We start from the raw sequence: 27,537 nt of genomic DNA, 5'->3' as shown, positions 1-27,537 counted from the left end.
CAGTTAGGTCCAAAAGTGTGCATCCACCTGTTTGAGATGGCAAAAAGAGAAAAAACATTATTTTTTTCATCAACATATTATTGAATGCACAGTGAGCTAGTACAAATGTTCTTCATGCAACGTTTTTGCACCAATGTAATTTTAAATATTGAAGTATTTTTTTAACAAACTAATTCACCTTTTATGTTGATGAAAGGACCTTTGTACTAACATGGTGCATCTTCTTGAATAATTAAACTGAAATAAACACATTTTTTAAATGAATTAACATTTTTACCACCTCAATTTACATTAAATATTATGTATAAACTATGAATATTAACTAACAACAATTTTTGACTGTAGTTTTTCTCACACTGGAGTAATGGCAATGCTACAAATGCTAATATCGGCAGCACGAACCAAGAACAAAGCTGCAGGACAGTAGAAAAACAAACAAACACAGCAGTTAATCACTGCTCCTGAGGAACAACTGAACTTCTAATCATCAACACTGTGCGATCATCTCTGCTGCTTCACAATAACAACAGTTAATGTTTAGAACAAACTGGGAGCTTAGTGAAGTAAACATGTATCAGTTAATGAGAGATGAGCAGTTCTCTGTAGGAAAGCTGCCTTTAGGTCCTACTGAACTCTGGGAAATGTAGGACATTAAAACTACACTCCATGATGTGATGTTTATGTGGACACATCAGCTGAACACATTTTAACTTTCAAACTAACAGTGAGGTGGTGTCGATGTGAGAACACAGCTCCACAAATGTTCACTACAATCATTTACCTGAGCTGTGAGATATAAGGCAGACACTGTAGGAAACTCCTCACTTCACTCTCTTCATCTGACCATCCTGTCAGCTTCACTGGTTTCTTCTCTGGTTGTAGTTTCAGCACTTCCAGGAGGATGGAGGTCTTTCTCTCTGAGAGGTTTATGAACCAGACTCTAGGAGCTGACTGGAAAACTGACAGTAATGATGGAAGAACTCTCAGACCTGTTTTAGTCTCATAGTCCTTCACATGGGAGAACAGATCCAACAGGAAATCAGACTGGTATTTTGCAACATTAACATATATGTATCTGTCACCCAAAGGGAATGTTTGATATGTGCAGACTGATGATAACAGCTCCAGTATCTTCTGTCCTGTCTGCTGTTCTCTCTCTAATGCTGCACAGAGCAGATTCGCAAAAATCCTGGGTTGACCTGAGACTTTAAACCAGTTATTGACACTGAAATGAGAATCAAACATTTTGTTTCAATATCAACAGCAACAAAATTCAAGTTAAACTGGTTTTACAGGTGTTTCTTCTAAAAGCCAACAAATACCTGCTAATGAGCAGAAAATGAAATGAAACATGAATCAGTGTAAAATTCAACAATAACAGGATAAATCCTACATGGAGTTTTTACTTTTCCTCACTGAAATTCTTCTAAAATGTTTAAGGAACCATAAACATCAGGCTACAATGGTAAATCCTCAGTATTTTTATCAATTCATCTCCTTCAAAGCTCAAAATACTGGAGCAGAAGTTTAAACATCCTTTATTCTGTAAAACTCTATCAAACTTCACACACTGATGTTGTAGCATAGTGAAGATTTGCAAAGCTCTACTTTCACTTCCATGTGACGTGTAATTTCATTTCAGTGAAGCTACAGAAAAATAAAGTCATTCAAACATTCGACTAAGTTCCAGTCACTTTACTGTCTGTATCAGAGTCACAGGAGCCACTGAATGAGTGTTTGATCCAGCATCCATCACTGATATTTGATCAGAGAAATGATAAAGTCAAAGTTCACCAATTTAGAAAAATATTTGTAAGATGATTTGTAAATCAAACTCTAAAACCCTGATGTGTTTAGGCAGGAAGAGCCATTTGTGGCTGTTCTTTAATGCAGGAAATCTCCTGCTTCATGTCTGAGATTTAAGAAACCAAGAACAAAGCTGCAGGTCAGTAGAAAAACAGACAAACACAGCAGTTAATCACTGCTCCTGAGGAACAACTGAACTTCTAATCATCAACACTGTGCGATCGTCTCTGCTGCTTCACAATAACAACAGTTAATGTTCAGAACAAACTGGGAGCTTAGTGAAGTAAACATGTATCAATTAATGAGAGATGAGCAGTTCTCTGTAGGAAAGCTGCCTTTAGGTCCTACTGAACTCTGGGAAATGTAGGACATTATAACTACACTCCATGATGTGATGTTTATGTGGACACATCAGCTGAACACATTTTAACTTTCAAACTAACAGTGAGGTGGTGTCGATGTGAGAACACAGCTCCACAAATGTTCACTACAATCATTTACCTGAGCTGTGAGATATAAGGCAGACACTGTAGGAAACTCCTCACTTCACTCTCTTCATCTGACCATCCTGTCAGCTTCACTGGTTTCTTCTCTGGTTGTAGTTTCAGCACTTCCAGGAGGATGGAGGTCTTTCTCTCTGAGAGGTTTATGAACCAGACTCTAGGAGCTGACTGGAAAACTGACAGTAATGATGGAAGAACTCTCAGACCTGTTTTAGTCTCACAGTCCTTCACATGGGAGAACAGATCCAACAGGAAATCACACTGATATTTTGTAATATTATAATAATCATCATCCTCATCATCCTCATATTCCTCCTCCTTATCATCAAGATCAATGTATCTCTCATCCAAAGGGAATGTTTGATATGTGCAGACTGATGATAACAGCTCCAGTATCTTCTCTCCTGTCTGCTGTTCTCTCTCTGCTGCTGCACAGAACTTTCTCTCATAGCCTCTTGGTTTAGTCGCCTGGTGTGCTGCAAGGTTCAGTTCTTGGTCCTCTTCTTATTTCTGTCTACACTACTTTCCTGGGTTCTATCACCCACTCACATGGCTTTTCCTATCACTGCTATGCTGATGACACACAGCTCTTCCTGTCCCTTCCACCGGATGACTCCATTACGCCTTTCTGCCTGTCTCTCAAACATCTCTGCTTGGATGACAGAGAGACATCTTCAGCTCGACCTCTCCAAGACCGAAGTCCTTGTCTTCCCAGACAAACCTTTGACACAACAAAACATCGGCATCAACATTGGATCCACAACATCGGCATTAACATTGGATCCACAGGGATTGTCCCCACTAAGGAGGACAGAAATCTGGGGGTCGTCATCGACGACCAACTGACCTTTAAGGATCAAATCATGCAGATTTGCCCTCTCCAACATCAGAAAGATCAGACCCTACCTCACGTAATACACAACCAAACTCATTGTACAGGTGCTGGTCATATTGGGTCTTGATACATAAACCAAAAATGACAACAAGAGGAGTTAATCATGATAACCTAATAAAAGTTGAGACTACTCCTCTTACAGAACAAAACCCCAGAACTATTAAATGTGGATTATTAAATATCAGATCTCTCTCTTCTAAATCTCTGTTTTGGATTTATTTTGTCTCACTGAAACTTGGTTGCAGCAGGAAGAATATGTCAGTTTAAATGAGTCATATTAATTATCATGTTCCTAGAAGCACAGTCTGAGGTGGAGGAGTTGCAGCAATCTTCCATTCTAACTTATCAATAAACCTTAGACCTAAACATAGTTATAACTCATTTGAGAGTCTTACTCTTAACCTTTCACACCCAAACTGAAAAACTCAAAAACCACTATTATTTGTTATCGTGTACCGTCCTCCAGTCCCTTGTCCCTACATATGGCATTGAAACGGATAATATAACATTATTTCCTCACAATTCTCTTCTGTCTGACCATTTTCTAAAAACATTTAAATTTACAATAACAGACTATATAGCAGTTAGGGAAAAATTCTACTATAGCAGATGCTTAAGTGAAAAAGCTGTCAACAAATTTAAAGAAATTATTGTTTCATCATTTGCTTCACCATATGTTAATACAATGGAAAGTAGTCTCCTTAATGTTACTCCTGCACAAGTAGATTATCTTGTTGACAATTCTGCAGCCTCACTACGTACAATACTCGATAGTGTTGCCCCTCTGAAAAAGAAAGCAGTAAACCAGAAGAGGTGATCTCCATGGTATAGTTCACAAACACGCAACTTAAAACAGGCAACACGAAAGTTGGAAAGGAAGTGGCGTTTCAGAAATTTAGAAGAATCTCATTTAGCCTGGAAAAATAGTTTAAAAATGTACAAAAAAGCTCTGTGATGCCAGAACAGCATATTATTCATCATTAATAGAAGAAAACAAGAACAACCCCCGGTTTCTGTTCAGCACTGTAGCCAGGCTGACTAAGAGCCATAGTTCTGTTGAGCCTAGTTTTCCCTTAACTCTGAGCAGCAATGACTTCATGACTTTCTTTATGAATAACATTGTAGCTATTAGAGAAAGAATTCACCAGATCCTCCCCCCAAATATTACAGATAGATCTTCATGTACAGCAGTGCTAGAATCATCGATAAGGCCCCACTCCCTGTTAGACTGCTTTTTACCCATAGATCTCTCTGAGCTAACTTCAGTTATTACCTCATCTAAACCAACAACCTGTCTGCTAGACCCTATTCCAACTAAGCTGCTCAAGGAAGCTTTACCCTTAATAGATACGTTCATATTAGATATCATCAATCTATCTTTAGAAACAGGCTATGTACCACAGGCCTATAAGGTAGCTGTAATTAAACCATTACTTAAAAAACCCTGTCTTGACCCAGGTGTTTTAGCCAATTACAGACCAATATCTAATCTCCCCTTTATTTCTAAAATCCTTGAGTTGCAAAACAATTATGTGATCACCTTCATAGGAATAATTTGTATGAAGACTTTCAGTCAGGATTTAGAGTTCATCATAGTACAGAAACAGCACTGGTAAAAGTCACCAACGATCTTCTCATGGCCTCAGATAATGGACTCATCTCTATACTTGTTCTGTTAGATCTTAGTGCTGCACTTGATACCATTGATCATAACATTTTATTACAGAGACTGGAACATGAAATTTGTATTAAAGGAACTGAACTAGGTTGGTTTAAATCTTATCTGTCTGATAGATTTCAATTTGTTCATGTTAATGATGAATCCTCCATGCACACAAAGGTTAGCTATGGAGATCCACAAGGCTCTGTGTTAGGACCAATACTTTTTACTTTATATATGTCTCCTTTAGGCAACATTATTAGAAAACACTCCATAAATTTCCACTGCTATGCTGATGATAACCAGCTATATTTATCTATGGAACCAGATGAAAATAATCAGTTAATAAAACTTCAAGCCTACAAGACATAAAGGCCTGGATGTCCCACAATGTTTTACTTCTAAACTCAGACAAAACTGAAGTCATAGTATTTGGGCCCAAAAATCTCAGAGATATGATGTCCAACCATATTGTTACCCTAGATGGCATAAGTCTGGCCTCCAGTACTACTGCAAGGAACCTTGGAGTTATTTTTGATCAGGATCTGTCCTTTAAGTCACATATAAGACAAATCTCTAGAACAGCCTTCTTCCACCTACGGAACATTGCTAAAATTAGAAGCATCCTGTCTCAAAGTGATGCCAAAAAACTGGTCCATGCATTTGTTACCTCTAGGTTGGACTACTGTAATTCCCTACTTTCAGGATGCCCCAGTAACTAAAGAGCCTGCAATTAATCCAAAATGCTGCAGCAAGAGTGCTGACTGGAACTAGCAAGAGAGATCATATTTCACCTTCACTAGCTTCTCTCCATTGAGTTCCCATTAAATCTAGAATAGAATTTAAAACCCTGCTTCTTACATATAAAGCTCTGAATGGTCAGGCTCCATCATATATAGAAGACCTCATAGCACCACATCATCCCAGTAGACCACTTCGATCTCAGAATGCAGGCCTACTTGTGGTTCCCAGAATTTCCAAAGGTAGAATGGGAGGTAGAGCCTTTAGCTATCAAGCTCCTCTCCTGTGGAATCAGCTCCCAGTTCAGATTCGGGAAGCAGACACCCTCTCTACTTTTAAGTCTAGGCTCAAAACCTTCCTCTTTAATAAAGCATATAGTTAGTTATAGTTATGCTGCCATAGGCTTAGACTGCTGGGGGACCCACCCCCCGATTCACTGAGCTCCTTTCCTCCTCTTGTCCCTCTCTCCTCTCCTCTCACCCCACAATTGTCACCACTGTATGACATTAACTTTGTGTCTTCATTATCCAAAGTTGTCTCTCCTTTTCTGTCTCCCTCTCTCTGCCACACTACTGTGTATATTTAACTTATAGTAGGACCCAAAACAGGAGACGGCGAGGGGAGGTGTTATGGTGAATGAGGGTTTATTGACAAAAGAGAAAGCACTAAAAATCACTCCACGAGGAGTTCAGATTCAGGAAGCAGACACCCTCTCTAGGGCAGGAGAACACACGTAGTAATAACTAAATAAACAAAGTAAAAGAGAACATGAACTTAAACAGACTGGAGATGGAAGAATAACTAAATTATAACCTTGCCGGGGAAGCAAGGGAACTAACTAAATAACTAAGGTGAACCAAACAGGGAAAAACAAATGGGAAACCAAACCTCAGACCAAAAGCTAAGGGCAGACACTGCTACGGTGAAAAGCTGCAGGTCTTTTTTGCAGAAGGCTGTGTGTGGATTTGGTCCTCTTTATCCATGTGTTGTGGTTTTCGTTTCGAGCCAACGCTAATGAAAACAACAGCCTCTTGGCATGTGGGCGCAGTGTGTTGGGGTCGGTCAGGGTCACACATGAAAACGGACTGACCGATCAGTCACACGGAGACCCAGGTGTAACAGTTTAATTAAGACTAGTTTATTTCTCCATCTACTAAAAAAACTAACTACTTGGTCGCACTGCTATTTATTGTGAAAGACACAGTTACTTTTTCAAGTATTGTTTCAAGCACTTTATCCAAAATTCAAGCACATTTCAGACCTGAAAGCACAAAATTAAAATTCAAGTATATAAAGCCGTTTCCCTCAGACATTTTTGTTCACACATACAACCACTTCTAAAAACGTCAGGATAAGATCAGGATTCCAGTGCATGTCTGAAATAGGCTTTATATAACACATAACTAAAAGAGAATCAGAAGCTGGTAAAAAAAAATAAAAAAAAATAAAATGAAATTAATATAAATATTAAGTGAGAAAGTCTCAATGAAATAATGTAGGATTATTATAATGTTCTTCTAAACTTCTCTGTTGTCTGATGACACCATTCTCAATATTTGATGCACAAAATTAAAAATTACTTTTAATATCAGGCTGTTTCTGCTGTAGGAGCAGAGAGAACAGAAGTTACTCTTAAATACTGTTAATTTATAATCACAGGAAAACTGTTCAGATTTTTTTTACAATGTCAGTAACAGTTATTGCAGAGTTTTGTTCTTTAGGTTTTCTGCTGTGGTCAAACAAAAAGTTATCAGAAAGAAATAAAACTTATCAATTCACTGAAGAAACAGGACAAACTGAATCCAGCACTGCTAAGTTCCAAAATTAAAAAAAATACTATTAAAATCCCAATTACTGCTGGTATAAAAGTACAGGAGTATCAGTAAAAATGTAGTTCAAATACCAAGAGTTAAAGGACATATCATGTAAAATTAAATGGTATGTTAGATTTTAAAATTTATGTTTTATTTAAATGAGTTATTTGCCAACAGACATAAACCACAAAGAAGAAAGAGGAAGTGAGTTTAGTTCCTGTGTGGCAGGTCTGTGGTTCACTCTCTCAGACAAAATGTAGGACAGAAGAAGCCGTTCATCTGATTGTGAGTTAGAATGAGGTCAAAACCGATTTCTGTGTCTTTTCAGTCAAGAACTCAGTTTAAAAACCGGGAAAAATAAGCCGAGGACAGACGTGTTCTCAGCAGGACATCGACGTCTTTGCAGACTTTAAACTCTTCATTTGACATGTTGGAGGTGAAATGATGTTTGAACACTCGTTGTCGGTGTAAAAGCAGAGGATTAAAAAGCGGAAAGTTACCGGTAGGGGGGAGAGAGAAACCTGCAGCCGCTCAGCATCCAGCTCCTTCACTTCACTCAGGTGACTGGACCTGCGCTCAGCCCAGAGTGGGAGGGGTCGGGAAAGTCACCTGAGATCAGGTTAAACAGGGGACACAGACACTGACTAGATTATTAAGAATAGTGTGTTAATTAATTACATGGTAAAAAAATAATGATTTGTGAAACAATTAATTTTGAGTTACTGTCCTGGCTATGACTAAAGCTAAAACTAAAAAATGAAGACGTTGAACAAAAACCATCAGATAAACATAAAACACGTGTTTGAAAATAGCTTGAAAAGCGCTGGATGCTCCTTGTTCCAGATGTTTCCAGATGTTTGCCTCTCTCACAGAATCAAACAATCATAAAACACAGTCGACTCTATTAATGAGTCAGTGAGTCTATTTTTAAACTTAATCCAAAGTCAATCAATGAAACCTGTCAATGATACAACAGTGGGGACAGTGACTGGGTTTGTTAGAAAGCAGTGATTGACAGACTGTGGTACTAACACTGCTGATGGTAACAACTGCCCTGAAGATCCTCATCTCCTCTCTCCCTGCAAACACTCTGAACTCTCTTGGTTTACCTGATTGTAGCAGTCCTGTCCCCTGGATATTGGACTCCGTTTTCCTGGTCTGGTCTGAGGTTCAGTGTGTATCTGTTTATAAGTTTCTTTAGTCTTTTTCCATTTGTTCATTTTGTTTAGTAGTTTGTTTCTCATCCATCTCTTATTTTATTTGGTGTGTTCCTGTTTGTTCCTGTTTGTTAGTTTCCTTGGTCTTTTCCAGTTTGTCCTTTTGGGTTTAGCAGTTTATGTTTCACATCCGTGTTTTAATTTATTTCTCAGCTGTTTCCCTAGTGTTTATTTTGTTTGCTTGTGACGTTTGACCCGCTTTGTTTTCTTTAAGTTAATTTCCATAGTGTTTAGTTGAGTTGATAGTTTGTGTTTAGCCTTTTGTTCAGAGTTCACTACCTGCCATTAGCCTTCTTCTTGTAACCTCCTTCAAAAGGAATCATTTAGAACTAAACTTGACATGTAAATCTGAAAGAGAAAGAAACTGACATGGACAGACTGAACAGATAAGCTCAAAACAGGCAAAGCTTCTCTGAAAGGCCCCTCGCTCATTTTAAATATGATGGCCACAACACTAGAACCACCTCTTCTTATAATGTACTGCAGTACGACCTCAAGAATACACACATAGTAGAATTATCACCTTTCTGAGAGTTTCAGCCTAAAAACTAAGAAATTCTAACCTTGTAAAAGTAGAATTCATGGCAGAGCTGCTGTTCTGGATTGTCTTAGATTGCACAGGTGGTCATAATGTTATGCTTGATTGGTGTATCTTTGTCCTTCTTATTTACATGCTTCTTTTGACTCATTTATTTCTTAAAAATTTAATTATTTTGTATTTTGAACACAGCATAGCATGTTGATCTTTAGCTTGTAGTAACAGATACCATGACTGAGGCTTCAGGTAACAGAAAACAATGCAGCTATTCACTCACTGAATTCCCTTAGCAAATCAGAACACAGAAGAACAGTCAGTTTCCTGCCCAGTGCAGTGTGTTTACTATGAAGTAGATATCACTAAATATACAAATCACATAGGCCAAGCACTGCAGAAAAGACTAAAACAGAAAGAAAACTGCACTTTTGAACATTCATTTTTGCAATAACAAATAATTAGATATAAATAGTTATTTATTTAATGATGCCACAAGCGGGGGCCCTACGCAACTAACTATATTATCTAAAGATCAGCACAATTAACGAATGTACAGCCAATTACCAATGTGATTTGAGACCTACAGTAACTACAGCTTTACATGGCTCTATAATGTGCGTCGTTCTCGTCTTCACGTCCATGATTTTGTCATTTGTTTTTGTTTTTTGTCTTTTGTCTTTAATGATGACTTTACTTAGATTGTTAAGTTTAAAAGTCAAGGTTCCTGCTTGCCGCCATATTTCTTTTGGCACAAGAACACGAAAGACTTTTCTGCTCTATCTCCAGGACATTCAGATGTCCCGGTAAGTTGTTAAGTGTATTGCCCACAGTTTGTCAGTGAAACAGCTGTGAGCTGCTCGTAGACTGTTAGAGACTAGAAATCTGTGATAGTTGGTGGAAACAGTGTTTATGTTTGAACTGTCCAGTCTTTGACAGTCATTGCTAGTCTTCAGGTGTGTCCCCAGCTTAATGGATGGGCTGTCTATGTTCTCAATACTACACTAGACACAAAGTCACTGAGGAGTCAGGTGACCAGAGTCCAAACCCAGCATACAGAGGTTCAGTGAATGTGCTGTTGTAGGTGTGGAGGTGGATCAGTTTGTCAGAGGAGACTCTGTAGAAGGACAGAGTCCCAGCAGGACAGTCCACATACACTGCTACTCTGTTAGACACAGAGGAGGTGGCAGAGGAGGAGGAGATGGGCAGTCCTCTCATAGTGTGACAGACAGAGTATCCACCCTCATCGGAGCAGCCAAGAGTCCAGGAGTGATCGTTCCTACCAAACACACAGTTATCAGTGTATCCTTTCTTTCTGATTCCTCTGTAACTCACTGATATATCAACACATTCCCTCCACTCCACCTCCCAGTAACAGCGACCAGTCAGACCATCACTACACAGCAGCTGAGGCCAAGTATCAAATCTGTCTGGATGATCAGGATACGACTGATCCTCCTCCACATGTTTCACCTTCCTGTTGTTGTCAGACAGTCGTAGTTTCCTGTTCACTGTGTTTTTGTCGATTGTGAGTTGACAGAAATCTGATGGAGAGAACAAGACACAAACAGCTGCAGTTATTAATCCATCATCTGTTCATTTCTTGACACTTTGATGATGTGAATGAGTGATGTGACAGTTTGAAGATGGTTGAATGTTGCTGCTTTGTTTCCATCAATCTCATTAAAAACACACTTACACTTCCTCAGACCTGGTCTCAGCCATCGTTCTCCACCAGGCTCCACCCTGAAAGGAGGAGGGGGGTCAGAGCAGCACATTCTCTGTCAGCATGCACACATGGACATTACATGGCTCTCAGACACACACTGTTTGATTCTTCTGTTCTAATGGAGGCTTGTATGTAGGGATGGACATTCAGCAAAGACTAAAAGAACTGGAGACCTTATCTTGGACTGATATGGAGCAGGGGGGTCAGAGTAGCAATGGCATAAAGGCTCTACTTTCCCAGCAGCAATTTTTCTCCATGTTCTCCTTCACTCTGTATACTATGGACTCTGACTTCTCTGTTAAAAGCCTGATTTGTATGTATGTATATTCCTCCTATCTGATAAGATACGTTTGTTGTTGGTGATTGTCAGCAGTTCAGTGTTTTATCTCCAATGGTAGAATTATTATGCACATAGGGAGAAATTACAACTGTGTACTTTCAGTGTCAGTTGTGAACCTGTTTAGATCTTTGTAAGCACATGTCAAAGTGTGATTAGAGCAGTTTACTCGAGGACTCATTCATTATTGTCCAGGTGGGTCATCAACATGCTGGTTGTTTAACTGGGTTCTAAGATTTTGTGTCCCCCGGGGACAAGAATTGGGGTCAGATGCAATGCATCCTGGGTGGCAGTCAAGGTCAGGGCCTAGGCGTGCTGATCCCTGTTTCATGGGCTGGTTGTAGGCATGTGAAAAGTCACCTCTTTGGTGGAGAAGGTGCAGGAGCTGGTGTGAGAGAAATTTCCTTCTCTCACAATGCCTTCTTTGAACTCGGTGAAGGTTCTCAGTCATCTAGGCTTGGTGATCTGAAGGTTGAATCATATTAACTGGACTTCTTTACCTTGGTTAGAAACGTTTCGCCTTTTTTTCACCTATGAAAGTCAACAAGTCTAAAAAAAGCCTTACTTTATGAGGAATTGTGGGTTTGAGCACCACAAAATTTGACAGAATAATTGCATTTTTTCCTTGTGCAAACACAGGAAACTTTAGTTAGTACATTTCACCTGAGCAGCTTCTTCAAGAAGCTGCTTAGATAAGTAGCAAAACGTTTGCAAAGAATGCATTTCTTTGCAACTCTGACGAGTTTGTCATGACAATGTGCTCTTTTAACTATAGTGTCCCCAGGTGAAAGAAGCCCTGTCTACCCCTGCAGCCAGCAGACTGCACAATCTCAAACCAGGTTACCGGGTGCTCATCAAGGACCACCGGAGGAAACACTGGAAGCAGAGACATTTCACAGGATCACATCAAGTACTACTGACTTTTAATACAGCAGTGAAGGTGGAGAAAATTGTTGTGTGACTCAACAAGGAGACCACAGCTGTGGAAGATGACCTACAAGGCATGATCCGAATGTGCACGTTTATTTTCTTCACCACGGTTGCTGGATGATCAGTGAACTATGGCACAATTAACACAATTAAGAGATCAGTCAGCAACTCACCCATAATTCCAGGGCAACAACAAGTGTGGCTGATCCTACACTTGCTTGACCTATATTCTTCCACATAGTCTCTGTCATGGATTGTTGACAACCTGTGGATGCAATATATTAACTACGTATATTACAACCAACAGAGGCTCATCAATTGCATACACACAACAACATCGAAGGAGGTCGTGGAAGAAAACGAGATGCCAAAGCACATGCTGCTCACAAAGAAAGGAGGCGTCGAGTAGTAACCTTATACTAAACAACAAAGGTGGTAGAGGGAATGAGGTCACTGCCACAGGGACTGAAAAGACATTCTGGCTATGACACCAGCACTTGCAGCTGGTTTGATGTTATGTTTTGAAGGTAGAAAGTTCTGCTGGAGGTTTCTTCCATTAAAGGGAGTTTTTCCTCTCCTAGCGCTTGCTCAAGGGAGAACTGTTGGGTTTTCTTTATATATCTTTATATAGTTTTGACTTTATTATTTAAAGTTCCTTGAGATGACTTTATTGTGAATTGGGTTGAAAAATCTTACTGCTCAGCCCTGATGAATCCCAACCGTCTTTTAGTTATCACTGAATGATGTAGGAGGGGATTTGTGAGAGCAATTTCATCATGGTGACCAAATGCATCCTTTGAACTCTGCTGTCACACCTCAGCAGACCTTCTGACTGCCCTGTCTTTAGAGCAGTGCTTCCACAGGAAGCTGTTCCAGCAGGGAACACATAGGAGATGAGTCCAAGTCTACAAGTCTTAGCAGAAAAACGGAATACTCAATTTTAGAGTTTTCTCAACCACAATTTGTCCGAGCTTGAATTGACAGCTTTATAGTAAACTACTAGTAAATGTGCTATTTTGCTCAGTTCCTTCACTGTAAAACCAGTATGAGATGTTTCGTGAATTAGAAGTCTCGCAGCTGAAATGAATGAAAGCTGATTTTGTGCTGATAAAGTGTGAAAATAAAGTAAACCAAGTATTTGTATTCTCAATAAAACCAAAGTTCACGATCTGGTAAAGGAAACAGTGTAACACATACACTGTGTAGAGACGAACGACTACAATCACGATTGTGAGAAAACTTTTTTTATGCAACTTGTTTTTCTAGCGATCTATCATCAGCTGCCACTAAAAAAAACATTCCAGCCCTTCCTCCTCTATGAGACATTGTCTATGGCTGCAGTAGTCCTCTTCATACCTGAGAGTCTTTAGTCTCCAGTGTGGATCATCTACTCCAGCAGACAGCAGCTTCACTCCTGAGTCTCCTGGATGATTGTAGCTCAGGTCCAGTTCTCTCAGATGGGAGGGGTTGGAGCTCAGAGCTGAGGCCAGAGAAGCACAACCTTCCTCTGTGACCAGACAACCTGACAGTCTGCAGACACACAAGACAACACAGGAACCATCTGTGCAGTGTTTCTTGTTTTCAGTTCAGGTCTATTTGGTCCACAAAAATACACTGAATGTGGTCATACTTCCACACAGCCCTTCAGGAAGGGTTTTGTATGAACAAAACTGAATTGCACATTTCTTCTGTCTGCTCCTCCCTACCCATGGCAAGTTCCATTTTTTTGGCTTCATGCATTTAAAAGTCTTTCAAATAGAAGGTGTTAAACGTATTTTTATTACAATTCAGTTTTTTTAAATAGCAATATTTCTGAAAATAATATAGTTAAACATAGTCTTTCATAACTGATATAATCTTGATTGGTAGTAATATCCTATCGTATATGCCATTAGAAAACAGCTTGTTAGAAGAGGGACATGCCAGAGGGCTTTCTTTGAGGCCCCTAGTGAAACATACAGGAGAAATTATTTGCCTCCAATAAATACATCTTATTACTACTCACTTTGTTTTACCAACAGTGCTGCATGAGAATTAAAAAAAAAGGGACTGAATGCACTTTACACTTGTAAATGAAATTTTAAATGAAAATTAGTTTAATAGTTTGATGAATCCTGACCTGAGAGTCTCCAGGTGACAGTGTGGACTCTTCAGTCCATCACAGAGTAATTTCACTCCTGAATCCTGAAGGTTGTTGTTACTCAGGTCCAGTTCTCTCAGACTAGAGGACTGGGAGATGAGAACTGAGGACAGAGCTTCACAGCTTCTCTCTGACAGGTTACAGCCACTCAGCCTGGAGTAAAAAGAAAAAATGAAAAATACAATATTGAATTTTTTTTCCCTCTTTGAAATAACTGATTGGTAAATCTAGCTGTTTTCTTACAAAACTCTTTTGGAGGCTTTGACCACAGGCAGCAGCTTCAGAAGAGCCTCCTCTGAAGCAGAATATTTCTTCAGGTCAAACACGTCCAAGTCTTTTTCTGATGACAGTAAGATGAAGACCAGAGCTGACCACTGAGCAGGAGACAGTTCATTTGTGGAGAGACTTCCTGATCTCAGGTACTGTTGGATCTGCTCCACTAGAGAACAATCATTTAGTTCATTCAGACAGTGGAACAGGTTGATGCTTTTCTCTGCAGACAGATTCTCACTGATCTTCTTCTTGATGTACTGAATTGTGTCCTGATTGGTCTGTGAGCTAATTCCTGTCTGTGTCCACAGGCCTCGTAAAAGCATATGATTGGTCTCCAGAGACAGGCCCACAAAAAAGCGGAGAAACAGGTTTAGGTGTCCATTTGGACTCTGAAAGGCCTTGTTCACAGCATTGTGGTAAAACGATTTCTCTGCAATTTCATATTACATTGTTTCTAACTTCTGGGAGTTTGATTGTTCTCCTGACAGCAGATTGACTCCAGAGTTGATGAAAGTCAGATGGACATGAAGAGCAGCCAGAAACTCCTGAACACTCAGATGGACGAAGCAGAACACCTTGTCCTGGTACAGTCCTCTCTCCTCTTTAAAGATCTGTGTGAACACTCCTGAGTACACTGAGGCTGCTCTGATATCGATGCCACACTCTGTCAGGTCTGATTCATAGAAGATCAGGTTTCCTTTCTGCAGCTGCTCAAAAGCCAGTTTTCCCAGAGACTCAATCATCTTCTTGTTCTCTGGACTCCAGTGTTGATCTGTCTCAGCTCCTCCATCATACTTGATTTTCTTCAGTTTGGACTGAACCAACAGGAAGTGGATGTACATCTCAGTCAGGGTCTTGGGCAGCTCTCCTCCCTCTCTGGTTTTCAACACATCCTCCAGAACTGTAGCAGTGATCCAGCAGAAGACTGGGATGTGGCACATGATGTGGAGGCTTCGTGATGTCTTGATGTGGGAGATGATTCTGCTGGCCTGCTCCTCATCTCTGAATCTCTTCCTGAAGTACTCCTCCTTCTGTGGATTATTGAATCCTCTGACCTCTGTCACCATGTCAACACACTCAGAAGGGATCTGATTGGCTGCTGCAGGTCGTGTGGTGATCCAGAGGCGAGCAGAGGGAAGCAGGTTCCCCCTGATGAGGTTTGTCAGCAGCACATCCACTGAGGTGGACTCTGTAACATCAGTCAGGATCTTGTTGTTCTTAAAGTCCAGAGGAAGTCGACACTCATCCAGACCATCAAAGATGAACACAACCTGGAACTTTTCAAACCTGCAGATTCCTTTGGTTTCAGGAAAGAAGAGATGAACAAGTTCCACTAAGCTGAACTTTTTCTCTTTCAGCACATTCATCTCTCTGAAAGTCAGTGGAAATGTGAACTGTATATCCTGGTTGGCTTTGTCTTCAGCCCAGTCCAGAGTGAACTTCTGTGTTAAGACTGTTTTCCCAATACCAGCCACTCCCTTTGTCATCACTCGTCTGATTGGTCCATCTCTTCCAGGTGAGGCTTTAAGGATGTCTTCGTGTCTGATTGTTGTTTCTGGTCTGACTGGTTTCCTGGATGCTGTTTCAATCTGTCTGACCTCATGTTCATCATTGACCTCTCCAGTCCCTCCCTCTGTGATGTAGAGCTCTGTGTAGATCTGATTCAGAAGAGTTGGGTTTCCTGCTTTAGCGATGCCCTCAAACATATGCTGGAACTTCTTCTTCAATTTTGACTTATGCTCATGTTGACAAACCCCAGGAGAAGATCCTGAATTAATACACAACAAGAAAATCAACATGATCAATGAAGAAAAAACAATTTATTCCCTAAGATGAACCTCTCCCAAAGTGGTGGAAAGAACAAAGTGTGAAGGAAGAAAGAATCTCCTCACAATCCAAACCATACAAGCTCATATGTGAAGCACAGTGGAGGTAGTGTCATGTTTTGGGCAGCATGGCTGATTTTGGAAGAGGCTCACTGATCTTAATGGATGATAGCAGCAGAATGAATTCAGAGGTGAACACAAAATTTTGTTTAGTTTTGAGGAAAGACTCAAAACTAAAGCAGAACTTTAATATGTAGCAGGATAATGATCCAAAACACACTATTAACTCAACAAAAGACTGTGGAGGCTTTTACACTGACAGAGTCAATCACCAGATCGTAAACTGAACATCCATTTTACCTGCTGAAGAGGAGACTGAAGGGAGAACCCCCAAAACAAACAGCAACTGAAGAAAGCTGTTGTAGAAGTTAAAAGAAAAGAAACCTTTTAAAAATTAATCAGGTTGTGATTTGTCTGTTTTTTTCCTGCTGTTTGGCAAATTTTATTTTTCCAGCTGTCATTTATACAAGCTGTTGCACTCAGCACTCTGTGGCACATAGAATGCCACCCCAGCACTAACCCTGGCTGGCAAAATAAATCTTGACTAAAACTAGTCTTAAACGGCAAATGGCAAGAAAAGGCAAACAAATCTTCACATTTTTGGTTTGTGATAGAAACAACTTTTGATGTCGGGGAGTCATGAGCTCGCCCCAGTTTCTGCAAGTAAAGGATTAGTAACAGAAGATAGAATCTTATTTGATTTGAATCTAAGTTAGAATCATTTTTCCCAGTCAAACTTTGGGTCATCTGGTACAGCAGGTGCTATCTTCTGACTAGTTTAACAATAGAGGTGTAACATATGAAGACACTCTCGTTTCCACTCTGACCGAGGACAGAGGACAGTACATCCCTCCTCCTCTTCTCAAACCATCCTACCACCTGGTCTCTGGATCCAATCCCCTCTACTCTCCTTCAAGCAATTGCACTCACACTAATCCCAGTCATTACAAAATTCATAAGTACATCTCTCACAACAGGAACTGAACCCAGCACATTTAAACAGGCCCAGATTATTCCACTGCTTGTGGAAAATTACAGACTCGTCTCCCTTTTTCCATTTCTGGCCAAGACCATTGAGCGAATAGTCTTCAATCAAATCACAGATTTTCTTTCTCTAAACAACCACCATGATGTCAACCATTGTCTTGGCCTACCTTTCTGAATATGCAACCAAACTCCTCATGCAGGCTCAGGTAATATCACATCTTGACTAGTACCATGGCCTCCAGACAGCACTAACACCAGCACAATCAGTCCTGTCCAGATGATCCAAAATGGAGCAGCACATTACACCACTGTACAATTCTCTGCACTGGCTTCCAGTAGCCACCTGAATCAGGTTCAATGCTCACAGAATGGTCAACTCACCAGCACTCTTTAATATTTGAGACAGTATGTTAACTGGAATGGTTTATTATATACATATGAGTAAACGTTAGTGTATTATCTTAATGAAAATGAATATAAAATTGTAATTACAATTACTCTGCACTGTATTCTGTAAGTGTCATTTATTGACAAATGTCATTACTTAAATGTTTCTAGTAAAAAGAGTTGGCAGGTCTTTTGTTAGGTAAAGAGGATTTGGAAGGAAAAAGTCTTCTGCTGTGTTGCTGTAATGACTGCAACTGCAACATTACCCATTCACTAAAGTGCACTTAAATATCCACTGTTTATTGTTCTAAAAGTGAAGCTGAAATACAAGATAACCATATGATATGTGCAGGTTGTATGTTGTTCATGTCGCACCATGTTCTTGCTGTCAAATACCAACTTTTACCTTTTGTAAACAATTTTAACAAATTGATTTTTAACATTACAAACTGACTCACAATTGTACAAGACCTGAATTGTGATTCTCCAGGAAATTCATTCTTCCACCCACCTCAATTTATCAGATTAAAACTTTACAGAAATTCTCTTACTGATGTGCAGACAGTCAGCCAGCTCCTCCTGCTTCATTCTCCTCAGGAAGTTCACTGTGATCTTCAGAAATGACTCTCTGCTGCTCCTCCTCTGCTCTTCATCCTCACCATCCAACACCTCCTCATCCTCCCTCTGACTCTCTAAGCATTCTGGGTAATCTGGACTCAGACTCTTCTGGATCTTCTTCAGCTCGTTCTTCACAAAAGTGACAATGTTGTCCTCCAGCAGCTGGAACAGAAAACTATATGAATGACACAATCCAAGTAAAACCATGGAGCCAAACATCAGATCCATGTTGGACAGACTGACAATCCACTGGTCTAAAAAGTGCAGCATGGACATTATTGTGGACACAACAGATGGAAAAGTAGTAGTTGTACATGTACAGACCATAAATATGGAGTCCAGGTGTGTTTGATGCTGCTGGACAGACTGACCACTGGGAACCTCTGAGCTCTGCTGGTCCACTCTGTGGAGGAAGCAGGAAGAATGAGCTCACATTATGTCTGTCCACACAGAGACACAAGGTGTTTGTTACTTTACTGAATTAGATGATTTTCTCTTTATTAAAACTGCTTGTAATGTTGATCCCACTGTGAATCACCAGCTTTTAATTTACTGTGTTGGTTGATCTGTTATTGTCTCCTATAAAACTGTGCAGCAAAGCAATTTCTGCAACAAACAACAAAGCCAAGACCATCTGAAGAGGAGGTTCTTAGTCCACTTGTACTTAAGTGGAGTTTATTGGCTTTAAAAAAAAAAACTCAGCAGAATTGTGTGATCTTACATTTGTAATTGTAGCATGAATTTTAAAACACTACTAAATTCATCTACTGACTGCAGACTGTGAAAAAAGACCCAGAAAACAGCCAAACCATGTATTTAAGTAATTAAGATAAAGTAGAAAAAGCTGTTGCTCACTGTGGTTCCTGCCCCCAGGTGAACAGGGTCTTTAACCAATGAAAACCTGTCAACTTAGTCCAGAGTGGATCATTGTAAAAACTGTTCTTGTGTTGTTAGCTGATATATGAATGTCAACATTCACAGACACCTCATCTCTTCTAGCAGCATGAGTAAAAACACAGTGGTGTTTCTTCAGAGTTGAGGTCTACAGTTTGAAACTGGTTCTATTGACCAGTTTTTAGATTTGAAAAAATTATTGATAAGAAACTTAATTAAACATCCCTCAGCAAACTATGTGTTCAGAGTCCAGCTGATACCACTGAACATGACTGAAAACTACAAGATGAGGATTTGATGGAGGAGATCAGTGAAATTGGGGTTTTCCTTTGTTAGCAGTTAGCATCTGTTACCTTCAATAAAATAACTGGCTTGTACTGGACAACAGCAACAAAACAAGTCAAAGTCAAAATTGAAAAGGAAACGACAGAGTGTAGCAAAAATAGGTCTGCAGTTAAAAAGTGGTTCTTCTGAACAGCAAAGAACATAAATGATCAGAAACATGTTTAATGAAACTTCTCTGCAGGTACTGAAACAGGAACTCACCTATTTGCAGCCATGGGCTGTTGTCCTTTAAAATCAATGATGTGATCATTTGACCAGTCACTCTTTATGGACATACAGCCAGGTTCAGGTTCGTGGTCAGAGTCAGGATCGGGTCCAGGTCCAGCAGAGTCTGGTCTGTGCAGCTTCTCTGGTCTTGAACACAACACAGACAGAGGTCAGAGTGTGAATAATGATGGTGGAGTGATTGTTGGTGCTGAGCTCTGACATGGAGAAGAGTCATGGACAGTTAGAGATCCTCATCTCACCTCTGAGCTTTGGTCTGGCTCTCAGGTTCCCCACACAGAGTGGTTTTAGAGGGAGGGTCTCCCTCCTCTCTGTCCTCACACTGATCCATGCTGCTGAATTCACACACACTTTCTACCTTCCTGTGGAGAGAAAACACACATCCTTCATCTGCAGAGGAAGCTGCCATCAGCTGATCCACTTCTACCATCAGTCTGAGATGGAGGCACCAAGACATTCACTGCCAAACACAAGGACTGAGAATCACAGACTTAATCGTCACAATCTCTATGTCCACAGCACCTATAACGATGAGGACTTTATATCAAAAACAATATTAAAATCAGCAGCAACAAGTTCTAATAAAAAAAGACAAGTGGCAAATACAGACGTTTTCTCGGTAAGTTTGCTTCATTGTTTTATTTAATGCTCAAAGTCCAAAAGAATAACTTCATAAGGAGACTCGTTTATTCAAACAAGGGTCAACATTTTAATAAAGAGAGACCAGAGAAATCTACGAGTTGATTGATTTAGAAAGAGCAGCAGACGAACTCGCATGGACGAGGATGTTTCATGTGACGTCTTCCTGGTTTCACAAGCTGCCGTGAGTACGAGCAACCGCCGACTTTAACGTTTTTTAAAGTCAGTTTTTAGATGAGGAATATTTCTGCCATTTCTAGTGCAGGTGAACTTAAGGCAGCTATGATTTGTATCGTGAACAGCAGTTATTGAAAACCCACATTACCTTTCGATGGAGAGGAGAACATGCGTCACATCTGTGGCCCCAAAGTGAAACTAGCGTTACGCTGTCGGAGACGAAACAAGGTGCTGAGACACGTGACCGCACGGAGAGAGCCGAGTTACCTTCACTGTCAATCAGCTGTTTGTTTATTTAGAATTTATTCTAATGAATTTATTAGTTCTCCAGATATAATAAACCGTACATTAATAATTTTTGTTGCGCGTAAGAAGTAACTTATGAAATGTTCACATTCTACTATTTCTAACTCCAAATACTCATAAATACATAATAATAAAAAGAAACATCCCTCGCATGAATTATCTGCCTGGGTGCAACAAACAGAAAATTCTACAGTGAAATGTATTTTTAAAAAATCTGTGTACATGTGCGTAAGAACTAAATTATTATCATTATTGCTCATCACCTATAACATCGGTGTCACCACTATCAGATTTTGGGGTTTACATTCTCTGTCTGTCTTTAGACAAACTTTTAACCATCTCTCCTTTATTCACTCTGCTGCGTTTTTTCCATCTGCATCCTGTTGTTACACATGTGCAGTTAGAAAAAGCCAATTAAGAAGCTGGTTACATGGCAAAGAAATTCGCATTCTCTGTCAGAAACCTACCTGGAGAAACCAGGTTTCCCTGATCCCTGTGAAAGTAGAGCTTTGCAAATCTTCACTATGCTACAACATCAGTGTGTGAAGTTTGATAGAGTTTTACAGAATAATAGATGTTTAAACTCCTGCTCCAGTATTTTGAGCTTTGAAGGAAATGAATTGATAAAAAATACTGAGGATTTACCATTGTAGCCTGATGTTTGTGGTTCCTTCAACATTTTAGAAGAAATTCAGTGAGGAAAAGTAAAAACTCCATGTGTGATTTATCCTGTTATTGTTGTATTTTACACTGATTCATGTTTCATTTCATTTTCTGCTCATTAGCAGGTATTTGTTGGCTTTTAGAAGAAACACCTGCAAAACCAGTTTTACATGAATTTTGTTGCTGTTGATATTGAAACAAAATTTTTGATTCTCGTTTCAGTGTCAGACGTTGGTTTAATGACTCAGATCAACGCAGGATCTTTGTGAATCTGTTCTGTGCAGCAGACAGGAGAGAAGATACTGGAGCTGTTATCATCAGTCTGCACATATGAAATATTCCCTTTGGATGAGAGATACATGAGTGATGATAGAAAACATCAGTCTGATTTCCTGTTGGATCTGTTCTCCCATGTGAAGGACTGTGAGACTAAAACAGGTCTGAGAGTTCTTCCATCATTACTGTCAGTTTTCCAGTCAGCTCCTAGAGTCTGGTCCATAAACCTCTCAGAGAGAAAGACCTCCATCCTCCTGGAAGTGCTGAAACTACAACCACAGAAGAAACCAGTGAAGCTGACAGGATGGTCAGATGAAGAGAGTGAAGTGAGGAGTTTCCTACAGTTTCTGCCTTATATCTCACGGCTCAGGTAAATGATTGTAGTGAACATTTGTGGAGCTGTGTTCTCACATCGACACCACCTCACTGTTAGTTTGAAAGTTAAAATGTGTTCAGCTGATGTGTCCACATAAACATCACATCATGGAGTGTAGTTTTAATGTCCTACATTTCCCAGAGTTCAGTAGGACCTAAAGGCAGCTTTCCTACAGAGAACTGCTCATCTCTCATTAACTGATACATGTTTACTTCACTAAGCTCCCAGTTTGTTCTGAACATTAACTGTTGTTATTGTGAAGCAGCAGAGACGATCGCACAGTGTTGATTAGAAAGCCTAACAACGACTGTTACTAATAAGTACACAGTAAGTCCGCTGTACTTACCCTGTATCACCTAATGCATACTCACTATAATATATACTTTTACATTAGTAGTTATTGTGATAAAATAAACTGAAATGATATTGTCTACATTTATATAATTTGTATTTACTCAAAAAGTTTGAGTATGACAAGGCCAAGGTTGAGTGGCAGAAAGCAGGCCAGCCAGCAAGCTGCTTGTCACCAAGGGAGGCCAGAGTTTTATAGGAAGTAGGACACTCTGCCCAGGTGTCCTCAATCACCGTAATTGGCTCCACCTCCACCTACCTGCAAATAGAACAAAGGCCAGACAGCCGTCACATGTTTTTGCGGCAACAAAAAAAATTGGGTTATTTTGAGGCCGCGTTTCTTTCCTCTGTATCAACCTTGGCTTGACCCATAATGCCACCGTGATGCCCCTCACCAACTCTAGTCACATGACCCGTCCATCAAAATAAAAGCTTTTACAAGATCATTCAACTTTGACCAAACATTTTTGCATTTTACATACAGACCTAGTTACAAATACATTTTAACAATTGTATGAAATAAAATAATTCAGACCTTATAACAGAACCATAATAATAAACATTTCAATAAAAATGTCTCAGACAATTACACTGCCACCAAATTACTATGATTTATGACAACCTTTATACATATATTCAAATAAATCTAGTAATTTCCAAAATCAATAGATGGCATCTACCGGTGCTGGTCAAATAATTAGAATATATTCACAAAGTTGATGTATTTCACTAATTCCATCCAAACCGCTGCTACCAGGAGGGTTCAAGAAACTGACTCCAAGTTAACAACACACTACCGTACACCAGGGAAATAAAACTTAAAGACAACGCTGAAAGAAAACAGAGGAACCTGACACACAGGAATACCTCAAATCACACAAGACGTAGACGGGAAACCAATACAAGTCTTGAGTAAGGGAATGGGACAAAACTTAGGAAACTAACCAACAAGAAAACGCCAAACAAAGATACGGGTAACTACACATATCAAAACCTGAATGAACACATGGGAAACAATAAAGAAACTACACAGAAAACTCCACGAATAAAGTAAAACAAGGGTGAGAGACTCAAACTAAACCAGCATTAATTTTAGTGATAAAAACTAGAAGACTAACAAACTGAAATAAAACTCCTGAAGAAAAAGGGCACGGGGTAAAGCATAAGCTACTAAAAAACAAGGCAGGGATAAACATGAACTGACAAGTAACGGGTAATACACGGAGGGGGGACTAAGGAAAACTGACAAAAAGAGGTAAACCAGATAAATAAGGGGCAGACAAACATAAGTCACTACACAGGTAAACACACGGGGAAGTCTAAGGAAATTAACAAACAGAAAAACTAAACTAACGGGACTCGGATAAACAAAGCTGCAAACAGGAATCTCACCAAACCTCAGACCAAAGGGGAAAGCTGCACAGGGTCCAGAATACAAAAGCCCAAGAGAAACAAGAGTCCCGAATGCAAGAGTCCATGAAACACACATTCAGCTTTTACCTAGAGTCCAGAGTCAACTGTGGGGTTGGTGAGGGTGTTAACAACAACGACGACAGGAACAATGATAGCAGTGACCATGAGGATCTGACAGGGGAGTGAAGGGCAGACTGAAGTTAAAGAGAGGAGGGAACAGGTGCAAACAGTGAGGGACAACGAGGGTAAAGCTGGGCAAAAAGAACCAGGGACATGAAGTAAGGAGAAGGGGCCACATAATAAAAGTCCAAGACCAGGAAGTACACTGTGACCATGACACTTGTATAATGTATACTTTCATTCCACACAGACTGATATATTTCAAGTGTAGATTTTCTATGGGGTTAAGCTCAGGTGAGTTTGCAGGGATACCATGGTCCTTAAACCAGGTAATGGTAGATTTGGCACTGTGTGCAGGTGCCAAGTCCTGTTGGAAAATGAAATCTGCATCTCCATAAAGTTGGTCAACAGCAGGAAGCATGAACTGCTCTAACACGTCCTGGTCTACAGCTGCGTTGACGTTGGACCTCAGAAAACACAGTGGAGCATCACCAGCAGATGACGTGGCACCAAACCATCACTGACTGTGGAAACTTTACACTGGACCTCAAGCAACGTGGATTCTGTTCCTCTCCTCTCTTCCTTCAGACTCTGGGACCCTGATTTCCAAAGGAAATGCAAAGTTTACTTTCATCAGAGAACATAACTTTGGACCACTCAGCAGCAGTCCAGTCCTTTTTGTCTTTAGCCCAGGTGAGACGCTTCTGAAGCTGTCTGTTGTTCAACAGTGGCTTGACACAAGGACTGCGACAGCTGAAACCCAGGTCTTGCATACGTCTGTGCGTAGTGGTTTTTTAAGCACTGACTCCAGCAGCAGTCCACTCTGTCAATCTCCCCCACATTGTTGAATGGGTTTCATTTCACAATTCTCTTCAGGGTGTAGTTATCACTTTGGCTTGTACACTTTTTTCTACAACATCTTTTCCTTCCCTTCACCTCTCTATTAATGTGCTTGGACACAGAGCTCTGTGAACATCCAGCCTCTTTTGCAATGACCTTTTGTGTCTTGTCCTCCTTGTGCAAGGTGTCAATGGTCGTCTTTTGGACAACTGTCAAATCAGCAGTCTTCCCCATGATTGTGTAGCCTACAGAACTAGACTGGGAGATCATTTAAAGGCCTTTGCAGGTGTTTTGAGTTAATTAGCTGATTAGAGTGTGAAAAAATTATTTCTTTGTACTGTTCTTAAGTAATATTCTAGTTTTCTGAGATACTGAATTTGGGGTTTTCATTAGTTGTCAGTTATAATCATGAATGAATGGAATGAATGTTTACATTATACAAGTTTCACTTCTTGAATTGAATTAGTGAAATACATCAACTTTGTGAAGATATTATTATATTATTATATTATTTGACAAGCACCTGTATGTTGTACATATTGTAAGTATAATTATTTTTCGTATAGTTACAGCATAAACTAATGGAAACTACAGTCATGTCACACTTTTGTCCAAGTCTCCTCACAAGTTACAGTTATGTACATCAGAAACATGTTCTTCAAAGGGAAGCTGGAATGTAACTGTTATGTAAAAAGGTAATAATGGTAATGACAGTGTTCAGCATGGACTTTTGCTTCTAATGATGTGATACTGTCAAACAGAAAAAAGAGTGTCTCACAGGAAAAAGTCCATAAGAAAATCAAACAATGTATACTAGTAAAGATTTTAAAAATATTAAATTTAAAATAACTTACTGGTTTTGTATTTTCATAGTTAAAGTCAAACTCAAGGTCTTTTGTTTGTGGTTCATGTATTAAATGTGTTTATCTAATCTAAAAGAGGAGGATGGGAGCTGGACAACAAAACACTTGGGTTCAATTATTAAAAATGTTGTACGCGTTCACATTTTTCTGTCCATTTATTTAAAGGTAATAATATTTTAAGTCTTTATTAACAACAGTAAGCTTTGCTGCTAATGGAAGTGAAGCTAGTTCCGGTAATTCAAATCAATATGGCGGGTTTTCCTTCATGTCAGTTTGTGTATCGCTGTTAGCTTCCGATGGTTGTAAACGCACGGGACAGCGATGGAGGAGCAGAAATACACCTGCAGCAGGGAAATAAGCCCGTTACCAGGTGTCAGATCAGTGAACAGTCAGAACTCCCCCTAAAATCTGACTTTTACAGTCTGTAACGTTAAATGTAATATGTAAAGGTGAACAGCTACGGCGCTGAGGGAGTTCTTCAAACACAAGAGTGTTCCGTCTTGTGGATTTGTGTGTACAAGCCAATGGTAATTTGATAAATGGACTTTAAATGGTAAAGTCTTTAATCGTGGCGTAGACAGTTTCTCCACCAGATTTATTGCGCATCACGGAAAAAAATGTTTCTGATCACATAAGTGTTTTCTTCACACCACCATCCGTGTTTAAAGCGTATTTATTTAAAAAGCTTTGCGGCAGCCGATGGTTCAAAGGGAAGTGGCAGGCTGAAAATAATGCACGATTAACTTTTAATGCTTGTTTTGTCTAGTTGTAATGGCAAATTGTACTTATGAAGAACTTTGTCTCATATATATGTTTTGTCTTGAAGTGTTTGCAGAACTGCTCCAAGGTCAGTTATTGTCTAACAGCAGACCATCCCAGTTTATCAAAGTTCTGAAAGGGGGAAAAGGGCCAGGAGCAGTAGGCTGAGGGTGGAGACTGTTCTGGCCAGTAGCAGAGAGATATAAAACTAATGTGTCATGTATGAAGTTTAGAACTGCACTGGATGGAGACATGATACTCTGTTGAAACTCAAAACCTTTAAAGACAACATGGATGTTGAAGCTTCTTTATTGACTACACTTAAAGTGTCTATGACCAGAGAATGTCGATTTTGCTACGAAAGGGACCATCTCTAAAGTGCATGCAGCGTTGTCACCAGGGTTAATAAAGGTTTTTCTCATTTCCTCCTTTCTTTGTGTTTCTTCCTAAATATTTCAAAGCAACTTTCTAATCAGTGAGTCCACTCATTACATGCAGATGATTTGGTTTTGGAATAAAATCATGTAATAGGGTGTTACATCGGTTACATTTACTTTTATCCAAAGCGACTTATAAGTGAGGTACAAGGCAGCAAAAATCTAAGTCAAGGAGGAAAAACATTACCGCAAAGTCCTATCAGAAAAGGGTTTATATTTCATGAGATGCAAGTGCAAGAAACAGCAGAAAGGAAGTTTTTTTTACAGATTTGAGTGCATAGGAAGATGCGGAACAGTTCTGTTTACAACAGTTTTTTGTAATATTGGGAGTGAGTTTGCTGATCGTGCAGAGTAGCTTGTCCCACCATCGCGGGGTCAAGAGTTTTGCTTGGTGTCTG

General features: G+C 39.7%; 1 pseudogene; it reads right to left on the bottom strand.

The window, feature by feature from the left end:
- Nucleotides 1–7,714: 7,714 nt before the first annotated feature.
- On the bottom strand, nucleotides 7,715–19,010 carry LOC137125488 (NLR family CARD domain-containing protein 3-like; annotated as a pseudogene).
- Nucleotides 19,011–27,537: the final 8,527 nt, after the last annotated feature.

Source organism: Channa argus, chromosome 4 (genome assembly GCF_033026475.1).
Source record: "Channa argus isolate prfri chromosome 4, Channa argus male v1.0, whole genome shotgun sequence".
Classification (NCBI taxonomy): domain Eukaryota; kingdom Metazoa; phylum Chordata; class Actinopteri; order Anabantiformes; family Channidae; genus Channa; species Channa argus.
The sequence above is the reverse complement of the archived record's forward strand: the minus strand, read 5'-3'. Positions and strand labels throughout refer to the sequence as shown.